Source organism: Typopeltis vanoorti, chromosome 22 (assembly GCF_054136105.1).
Source record: "Typopeltis vanoorti isolate ZY-2024b chromosome 22, IOZ_Tvanoo_1.0, whole genome shotgun sequence".
Lineage (NCBI taxonomy): Eukaryota > Metazoa > Arthropoda > Arachnida > Uropygi > Thelyphonidae > Typopeltis > Typopeltis vanoorti.
The window spans coordinates 45,307,961-45,318,137 of record NC_143570.1 but is presented as its reverse complement, the minus strand read 5'-3'; positions in this window follow the sequence as shown (position 1 = coordinate 45,318,137).

Here is a 10,177-nt window from a genome sequence, read left to right as displayed (position 1 = left end):
TATCACGGACAAGCAACAGGCGTAAGAACAGCCAAATGACATTTCTAAAAACTTTTCTCACCTGCATCACCTTTTCCATTTTCGCCGAGCAGATCTGCATGTAGATTGTTTGCGCGACACAGCTCGTTAGCCGAAAGATCAATGCTAACTAGCATACGAAGTCACGCTTAGCTAAGCTTGCACAGCTTAAAGCAGCTGCAATTAGCCCATCCGCGATGTGGAATCTTCAAATGACACGCTACTTCAAAGGAAGGGAGAGATGACACACAACAACATCCATCAGCTGAGGAAAGGCCAAATTGTTGTGTGATGTGCGCTTTTCCAACATTAATGAAAACAAAAGCCGTTACCGCACTTGGTATACGAAAAGCCTAGAATCCCTCTCTTCATGCTTGTGGCTTGAGAAAGTGCCATGTTTGGTCCTAGAACAGGGCTTCCTGATTATGTAAAAGTAATAAATAAAAATCCTCCTGATCCTGATTTATGCTCACACGTAGACCTACGCTTTTTACCATGTAGTCATTCGGAACCGAAATCCTACGGAATAGGTTGTTTGCTCCCAGTGGTGAGCTATAACGGGCTTGCGGGGGCTCACGCGAGCCCTTTGTTAATTTTTTTTCAAATTTGCTAGCCTCTTGTTCTTCTTCTTTAATAATCTTGTAGAACTAGAAAATACCACCGTGGAATGTATACATGCTACTATAATTGCTACTTTAAATTCATATGGATTTTTTGATAACTATTTAAAATATCATCTCATGCATTTTGTTCTGATGGAGCTAGTGTAATGTTAGGAAACCAATCAGGTGTTGCAATCAAACTTCTACAAAAATTTCCCACCGTTGTGATTTGGCATTGCGCTCATCGTTTACACTTAGCATTAGACGATTCGATAAAAAACATTAAAGAAATAAATCATTTTGAAATATTTATGGATAAATTTTATGCTTTTTATCATCAATCACCAAAAAATAAACGAGAATTAAATACGATTGCAAAATTTGGTATCGAAATTTAAAAAACGGCCGTATGTTTGGATGGGCAGCTTGCAGTTTACGAATGGCTCTTGCTTTGTGGAGGAATTACCCAGCTTTATGTAAGCATTTTGCATCGAATGATAAATATAAGGGCTTTTTAAACCGACTTCTCAATTTGTAATTTTTAAACGATCTAGCATTAATGATTGATATCCTACAGAAATTATCATATCTGTCAGAAGCTTACAAAGTCGCAATATAAATATTATAAGGGCTAAGTTAGGCCTTTTTTTTTATTTTATTTTTTTAATTTTTTGCTCGATGATGCGAGCCCTTTGTTAAAATTTCCATAGCTGACCACTGGTTACTCCTTATTCTTGGAGGTATCCTATGTCTGTAGAAGCGTGTGTTTATGGGGCCCGTTTGCGGGAAGAAAAACTCTGCGGTCCAAGAGCGGCTAACTTAACTATATCTGAAAAAAATCCTTAAGCTCCTCACGCAGGACACTCCTAGGGAATCTAACGCAGGACACTCTTTTCCCGGGCATATGATTGCGAAGCGCATAAGGAATCTTAAAAGGAATCTTAGCTCACTCATGGTACTAATGCGCTATGGGATGACCACTATTGGTGGGTGAGAAGTCACACGTATATATTTTATACATCTTATGATATGTGCAATTGCATTTCATATACTAAATTATATAAAGTTCTAAGCTGCACCGATAGGTTTCACAACTTAGTTATTATAGTAGTGTATGAAATGTTAAAATACTATTTCATAAGATCCTCAAGCTCGTCATGCCAGAGGTGAGGGCTCCACCTTCTTGATAATATACTTTACTGTAATAGTTTTTGCATGCCTTTTTCTGATAATTGTATGTTATTTGTGTTGGTACATAAAGGAACACCTTTATACAGCCTACAGCTGTACTTTACTTCTGCATTTAATAGTTATTCGACTTAATTATTAATAGAAATTTAGAAACATATACGCAACAAACAAGTAATTGATAAAAAAATGGCCATTTTCATTTCAATGCAGTATGCGTTTTTAAATAAATTTGACCAAACATCATCTCATTGCAATAAGACCCTAACCATACAGATTTATAATCTAATAGACGCAGTCTCACTTTGATGTTATCGGCTAAATCTGCTATTAATATTCTTTCACCTTTTTAATTAATGGTTTTTGCATCTGCTGTGACATTATTAATAACAAAAGAACCTGAATTTAAGTTTAGTAATTTACAAGTACAATACGCTTAGGTTAATAAGTTTTTTTTCGTATTCCTTTCTTTATAAATTATTATATAAATTTAATTTATATTATATATATAATATAAATTAAATTCCTTTCTTAAATCATCTCATTTTAAATATAATATCTCACTATGTGTCTATATTCATAATTTTACGATGCAATCATTCATCGCTAGTCGAAAGGTAAACAGCAGAAAAAAAAACTAAGAATTATTTCAGAAGACATCAAAGTAATTTGCCCAGAGGAAAGAAAAGTAAAGGGGGTTGTTAGATAATTTTACCTAAAAAAACATTTAGACACGTGTAATACAGAAAACTAAAACATATATCAAAAATCACAATATTTTGCGTGTGTCATCTTTAGAAAATGGTTTCGTGGTTTATTTTATCCTCTCTTAGATCATTTTAGTTTTCGTTTTTATATTTTAGAAGCAGACGAACATACTCTCGATATGGTTGACTGGTTCGGTTGAAATATAATCATTTTATTTCTTTGAGCAGAGGGCGTGAAAAGCAAAACTTATCTGAAGATACGGTTACTTTTTTGTTTATTTTCTGGCAGATTGTTTGGATGCGTGCATAACATTGTGTGTTTCAGAGAAGTGAAATGATTGAAAAGTTGAACGTACGTTATCAATTGGAAGGGAAAGTGCGGAGAGAGATGGAGTGTGCATGTTTCAATTGCCGTTTCTACAGAAAGAATTTTAAAAAGGCAAAAAATATCGCAGTGTTATGATAAACGTGATGATGACTAAAAATGGAATTGGCCATCGCAGTTCTCTGATTTCCTACGCTACGTTTGACTTGATTAAAGGTATATTAATCATCCATCCATCGAGATAGAGTGAACTGCACTAGAGTACAGATTCTATGTTTGGGTAAACTGTTGTGAAGGGGAGGCAAAGTTGTTCTGTTTATCCACATATAGTACGAAATTTTCATGATTTTTTGAAGATCCAAGACAGGGTGTTGCAAAAATGATTGAATTAAAGTTTTTTTCTAAATAAGTATAGCAGGTATTTACTACATTATAGTTTTACTGTTTCCTTTTCTAATAACAGTAGGTACTTACATATTATTCCATGGTGCTTTATTCGAAATGTTCCCATTTGAATTGATATAGAACCGAAAGTTTTCCCATGTTCTTGAAATATTGCAGAAGTACTTTGTTCTGAAATCAACAACTAAAAGTTTTATATAAAATCTTGAGGATGTCATCCTCAAGTTTATCCCTTAAACGTTAACTTGAGTTGTGAAAAAAAACATCCTGAAAAGGATGGGAAATCAGTTGTGCCATTTTGTCCATTAATTTCCTGCGTAGAGGAGGAATGAGCGGGCACATTGTCGTGATGGAGAATCTAATCTCCACTACGACTCTTCTCTGGAAGTTTTCGCCGCAGATCTATTTAATGCGTTATGCTCCATAACGTTTGATCCACTGAAAGAGATCTGTAATGCGCAATTTAATGAATACCAAAAAAGAAAAAATATATCAGCATATTCTCCAGTGGAACAAACTTGTCCAATAATAATCTCTTTTACTGAAAAGCAGCTGTTAACATCTGGAAAGTTGTGTCGCTATCTCTCTCTCTCTCTCTCTCTCTCTCTCTCTCTCTCTCTCTCCAGCTTGACGAGCAGAACTTTATGCGCATGTGCTGTTCTGTGAGGTCTGTCATTTTTTGATTTAACAGAAATCGCAAAGACATGAAATGCACTCACACTTTACAGGGTTACATGTCTCGGTAACGAAAGCTATGAGTTTGAAATATACCACGAATGACCTAATACATTCTAGTTTACGTCTAACAGGGGAGATCAGTACTAATTGCTATGTCACTTACATTAATCCCAATTTTTGCTCCCTCTTCTTGCTTATCCTCCGATAGCACTACTCTTGCATTGAGCACTGCATGATAACTTGGTTCCAGTTGTGCGTCCTAGTAAGATCACTTCTGTCCCAACTTGAGGTCATCACCTCAAGTTGGGAACACTCAATAGCGGATCGTATGTCATTTTGGTGTCAGATATAAATACGAACAAGGATAAAATAAACAATAAAACATACCAATAGCATTTGAAAATATTCTGAAAACGTTAATCTTGGATATATTCTAAGAAAGAGGAAGGAGGGAGTCTAAAAGATTTAGCATTTAATACATACATTAAATTTAACATAGTTCTCTAGTAATTTAATAATTCAGGGGTTGTTTAATGTGCATTGAATGGGAAATTTCGTTTCACTTTAATTTTCATATAATTTCATATAAGCAGGGATTTAGCCAATGTAAAAATATGGTTGAAAAATGCTACCTAAGAATGCATGCAGTGTGGATGATCGCACGTCATGTAAAACTAGAGTACAGATTCTATGTTTGGGTAAACTGTTGTGAAGGGGAGGCAGAGATGTTCTGTTTATCCATATATCTAGTGCGTGGATAATTAATTTCTTAAAGAGCGAGGTCGTTCTACTTACAGCTAATTTCACCAAAACTTATGGATACAGCGGACTATTGACTCGTCCATTAGGGTTTTGCTTTTGACATTAGATGGCGCCAGTTAATTACAGGAATTGAAAGACTTCTGCTTACACCAGCAACTAATTGGTTCCGGAAGGTATTTAGACCTCTGCACTACCATGCTCCAAGCACGTAACTTCTTCTCAGCAGCAAACAAGAAGTAGTCTTTCTAATTATCCATGACCCGGTACCTTCTGTAGAGATGTGCGTCATTTGCTATAAACACAGAAGTAAATAACCTCCCTAAGTTCTCTAGATAAGAGACTAATTGATTGGTAAGTTAAAAATAAGACGAAGTTACTTTTAATGAAACACACACAGAGATGCACATTCGTTGTTCTTTCCGTGGCTGCCACTTTAGAAAGATTCGGAGAGTCATTAATAAAAGTCACGATAGTTTTAAATAGTTTTATTATTTTATTTAATGGAGAAGCAAATTGTTGAAATCCAAGGTAGCGGAGGAAGTGAATAATTAAAACGGTTTCTCCAACAAACTACTGAGTTTCTCCGCTAATTAATCAAGTAGTTGCTCTGAGTGTTCCTCCCGAGGGATCAGATTAACTTTAACTATTCACCAAAATTGACGATCAGGGAAAATTAGAAAATTATTTCTGTGTATTGGAATAAAATTCTATGTATAATTTGATTTCTGTCCGTGTGCATAATTTAGAACTAATAATATGCTGATAAATATTTTAGACAAAAAAAAAGAATAAATGAATGAAAAGAAAAGATAATAAACGAAAAAACAAAAGCTGGAGTGCTTTGCATCTGCTTTCCGTCATCCAGGATTCCCAAATCTTTCCCGATTTGTTTAAAATAGGATAAACCGATATGCGGTTAATGGTTTTACTATTCGGAGAGCATTGAAATTCCGTCCACGCAAGACTGGAAATCAAATAGTAGAAGGGGAACAATGAAAAGATGGGAGATTTTCTGGCATGTATTGTAAGCAAGCACCAAGTAATTGAATTTTCCCACTATTAGTTAAAGAGGAACTGTGATAAACCTAACTGGATTAGTAGTAGTACGATTAATTTTCGACCTTAAAGAACTATAATTAACATACAATAAACATGAACTTTAGGAAAGCTATATGATTAATTAGCCGTAAACTGGTATCACAATTAGGAAGGAAATGCAGTCAAACAATTATCGGATGAAAGCAATTTGGTACATTTTGTAACTCATATTATTAGCTGAATTCATTTCGCGATATTAATTTCTAAAGATTGACAAGATTAAAAGTTAATCTTGTCAATCTTTCAGTGCATGTAAAGTTCCACCTTTTAATAATACATGAACACCTACACAAAGTTTTGATACCTGAATTTATGTTTTATTTAATCAGCAATAATATCAGCTATAAATAAAACACTAATAAATAATGCAAGTTTTGCATGTTAAAGATTTTTTTAAAGAATTTAGCTGAAGATTAAATTAGCAGTCATAATTTTCTAGTAATGTTTTTTTCATATCTACAGCCTTGCATTTATAAAAAAAACATGCATAAGTTTATTTTCCGTTGCATTTTCAAGTCTCAGAGAAAGCAAGGATTTTGTACGGAAAACAGTGAACCCCCCCCCAAAAAAAATAGATAAAATAGATAAACCTGTCTCAGAACACTCTCCTTTGAACATATAAATACTACCCTCGTGGATTTAACAGTAGTAACGTCTAAGATCAGCAATTATATGCATCAAGTGCCTCTGAGATGCGGATTTCTTGTAGTTTTTTAACTTTGTTTTAAAGGTGAGAATCTTAGAAGAAAATTAACTAATTTTATCGTTCTAAGTTCTCAGTTTGCTAAAAGTAAATAAATAAATTCCTGTATCAGTGAGTGTTCTAAAGAAACAGACTAAAAAACTGAAAATTGGTTGAAATGCAGAGAGCATATCATCTGTATATTTCTGATATTTACATATCATTGTAAAAAGCATGCATTCGTTTTATTGCAAATTTAAACTACGGGGATGACTGAAAGGTTCTAAGCCTAACAATGAAAAAGCGAATTTATAATTTCACAATTATTTTTATTTTTCAATATAATCTTCCTTAAGACTAATATATTTATTCCAGCGATGCTCCAGCGCCATTATCCCGTCACTGTAGTGTTTCTCAGTAAGATCTACAAAATACCCCTCTACAGCTGCAGTCGCCTCTTCATTCGAAGAAAAACGCTGACCAGCGAGAAAGAGTTTTAGTTTTGGGAAGATTATTTTCAATTCCTCTGATAGCCTAATATGTAAAGAAACAGTGGATTCGGTAGAGGGTTTCCCCGGAAATTCGGGTTTTTCTCTCTCAGAAGAGGCAAACCGGCAAGTAGATCACACGCAAGAATACTTAAGAGGCACAGGGCTAACCACCTTGTGCTCTAATAACGTTACGAAATCTATGGATTTCCAAGGCAAGCATATTTTTTAAGTACTATTCGTATAAAAATCACTATTCATGAAGATTTTATTACCAGCACGAAGTGAATAGTCACAAATGAAATAATATTACTTTCTTTCATAACGGAATTAAGTGCATTTTTTCGATAAAACTTACTCCACACAACTCACTTCAACCTACAAAACAGCAACCACCACTGCCCTCAATTCAGACCCCCAAACCATCCTCCAATGGGGTTCAAATAACCTAGCCAATTTCAAAGCAAATAAAACCCAGTACTCTCTCATTTCTCATAAAAAGGAACCAGTTTCTCCCAGTATTATTTTTGACAACACCCAAATTTCTCAGATTTGACAATCTGAGATTTCTCTTCTTGGGATTACCCTGACATCAAGCCTCTCCTTATATAAAATTATAACAACCATTGCATCCTCAGCTTCTAAAAAACTAGGATTTCTCTTTCGCTCAAGAGTTACTTCACCACTGAACAGCTGTTAACCTTATACAAATCACATCTCCGCCCAACCATCGAATACTGCTCCCACGTATGAGGTGGGGCCTCCCAAAAAGATTCCTCAGATTGCTCGACTCCATACAGAGGAGAGCAATCAGACTTATTACCAACTCACCCAGACTTATTAATGACCCATCTATTACCAACCCCCCCCCACTTTCACACAGGCGATCGGTCTTGCACTATGTGTCTTCTACAAATATTTCCATGGAAAATGTTCCGAAATAGCATCAGTAATTCCCCCCTCTTAGTACTAAGTTCGTTAGAACACATGCAGCTGCTATTCAACATCCCTACACAGTGTACCTTGAAATCCACAGAACAAATTTCTTCTCCTGCTCCTTCGTCCCTGCAAATGCTATACTATAGAACAGCCTTCCCCTTGATATGTTCCCGAGGGAATACAATCTACAGTCATTGAAATCTAATGTGAACAAGTACCTTCTTTTCCAACCCATACACGGTACTAATTTATTATAGGTGATATACCAACCTCTCGTGTATGGGCTCAACATAAAACAATAATAATAATAATAATAATAATAATAATTTTTTTTAACATTTTATTATGTCTCAGTATAAATTACATACAATAATAATATTTACAATATTTACAATAAGGTTTATACAGAATTTTTGAATTTAGAATATAATAATAATAATAATAATAATAATTTTTTTTTTTTTTTTTTTATAAACGACTTATTTGTTTTTGTTTTTACAATGAAAATGATAAGGTTTACTATCACACAGAGTATCTGCACACACACAATGAAAAACATATTATCTTTTCTGTACAGTACGAAAATTCGATATACAAAATGCAGAGTACATTTTATAAATATGAATATACATTTTTTTAAACTAGCTAAATATGGATTGGCACCAGTGTGCACACAATTCACGATACAATGCAGTAATGCAGCATACACACACAATTCAATAATAATAATAATAATTTTTTTTTTTTTTTTTACATTTTATTATGTCTCAGTATAAGTTACATACAATAATAATATTTACAGTATTTACAATAAGGATTACACAGAATTTTTTTTTTTTTATGTCTCAGATGAATTGCATACATAGTTGCTGTAGTAATTATATGTATATAATATTTGTAACGCATTACAAGTGTGTATAACAGATACTTGCAAGTTAGTAATTTTCTTCCTCGAAGCTTAGCAGAGCTTATCTGAGGAAGATAATAGATGACAGAGGGTGGTGGTTTCATGGTTGTGTTCCTATAGTGGTCACAAGCCAGGTGTTGATTTTACTGTTTGTTGGTACGTGCTTGAAAGACTTCGACTGCTATTACAGTTTAACTTGTTTTTTTTTTTTTTTGTGAAAATAGGGTTGGATTTAGACATGTAGTGGTAGTCTTGTAGTGGTAGTTTTTTGAGAGGGGGGGGTTGTCGTAGGTTTGTGTGTGTGTGTATGTGTGGTGGGGGAGAGAGAGACAGGAATTGCTCTAATTTTCGTTCTCGCTATAATATTTATATAGTGCCTGTTTCAGCTCTCTGTATGTTCCTAGGTTTCTGTTGTCGAACGGCAGTTTGTTTATCGTGTCAGGTACGTAGAAGTTTCGGGTGGCTTTGCCGTGATGATTGTTGTACTTATATGTTATGTAGTTTGTTGACTGTGGTCTTGTTATTTGATATGTTGTTCTGGTTACTCTATATGTTGGGCTGTAGTAGTGTTTTAACATGATTGTGTAGTGGCGTAATTGTTTCACCTTAAATATTTTGTGTTTTGTCCATGCTTCCTGCATAAGAGTGGGTTGTTCCCAGAATATCAGTTTTATCATTTTATCTTGCAACCATTGTAGCCTGTTAAGTCTGTAGTCTGCGCAGAATGCGTATGATGTGATTGCATATCTTAAAATGTTTTCACATAATGCTTTATAGATTAGTATTTTTATGTGGGTTGGGGCAATGTCTTTTAATCTGTATAGTTTGCTTGCTATTATCCTAAGCTTGGTATGTAGGTAGTTTGTATGGCTATTCCAACTTTGATCTGCATCGAAGTGAAGTCCAAGGTAGGATGTTGTTTTCACCTGTGTGATGGTTGTGATTTTAGGTTCTGCACTTTGTGTATAGGAAGATGAATGTTTGATAGTGAGATATTTAATTTCTATGGGCAGGGTTTGGGGGTTTTTGAATATCATTAGCTTTGTTTTTCCAGGGTTTATATATATGCCGTTTTCGGTTAACCAGTTAGTGATTTGATTGATGTCGTGTTGCATATTTGTGTAAGCGATATTTGCATTGTTGTGAATGGATACTATGGCCGTGTCGACTGCATACTGGAAGATTTTACTTTTTAGGGGGAGTTGGCTTATGTCGTGTGTGTATATGTTAAATAGAATGGGAGATAGGACAGCTCCTTGCGGTACTCCACAGGTTACATGTACCTCTTTGCTGTGTGCTGATCCTATACGTGTGATGTGCTTTCTGTTTTTCGTGTATGCTTTAAACCACTGGAGTAGACGACCTCCAATTCCGATATGGG